Below are 988 nucleotides of genomic sequence, written 5' to 3' on the forward strand. Positions count from 1 at the left end.
GCCGCGGCGCAAGCCACGGCTGCTGGCCAAACCGGAACTGCGCATGCCCTGGCGGGGGCCCGCGCATACTCGCTGAGCCGCTGAAGGCGCTGCCCTTCCTTGCCGCCGGTGCCTGCGGCGAGCTGGGGGCGGGGCTAGTGACGTCACGGGAGCGCCTTTGTTGTTGAAGTGACGCCACACGCGATCGCATCGGGCGCTTCAGCCTCCCGTCCCTGAGGGAGGAGACTGCTGAGGGCGGAGCTGCTTCTCGATGATGGACCCGCAGGAATGATTTCGTGCAGCTAAAACTAAACGGTCGCTTTGTCACTGGCCAGCTCAGTGGCGTCTCCTGGCGCCACGGTGCCCCCAGCGGTGTCATACCCTGTCCAACGCACAGCTGTGGTGTGGCCAGGGCTTTTTTTTGCCTTCAGTGCCACAGCTGGGAAGGGCCAGTGTGTGCAGGTTCCTGGTCTCCTCTCGCACTGCAAGACCCTGGATGGGTGGCTGAAACCCAGCAATGGGGGAGCCTACACCTGCCTAAAAGCATCACTCACTCCATGCAGGAAGCGCACAGACCATCTGCAGATGCTTCCTCAGCCTGAGGAAAGGTGTTCGTACCCGAAAGCTTGCAAAGAATTTTTCCAACTATCTTGAGTTGCTCTAATCCAGGGTCAGGCAATTCTTTCAGGCGGAGGGCTGCTTACCCAGTTTTGGCAGGCTGTTGAGGGCTGCATGGGTAGCCCCGCCCTTTGACAGGTGCCCCGCCCCCTGGTCACCATCTTGGGACCAATGTCCTAGGGCCAGCACCGGTGGGGCCCAGAGGGGGGCACGGGCTGGGCTGCACCAGCAGAGAGATGGGGCAGCTGGCCTGGCACAGGGATCAGGCTGGCAGTGGAGCCAGGTTACAAGGTGCTGAGCACAGGTGGCACAAAAGGTGGCCCCTCATCCACCCTGTGCCTGGCGCCCCGCGCTGCAGCCACTCAGCCTGGCTGGGGCTGCCTGTGCCTGC

Source organism: Alligator sinensis, unplaced genomic scaffold, assembly GCF_000455745.1.
Source record: "Alligator sinensis unplaced genomic scaffold, ASM45574v1 scaffold319_1, whole genome shotgun sequence".
Classification (NCBI taxonomy): Eukaryota; Metazoa; Chordata; order Crocodylia; family Alligatoridae; genus Alligator; species Alligator sinensis.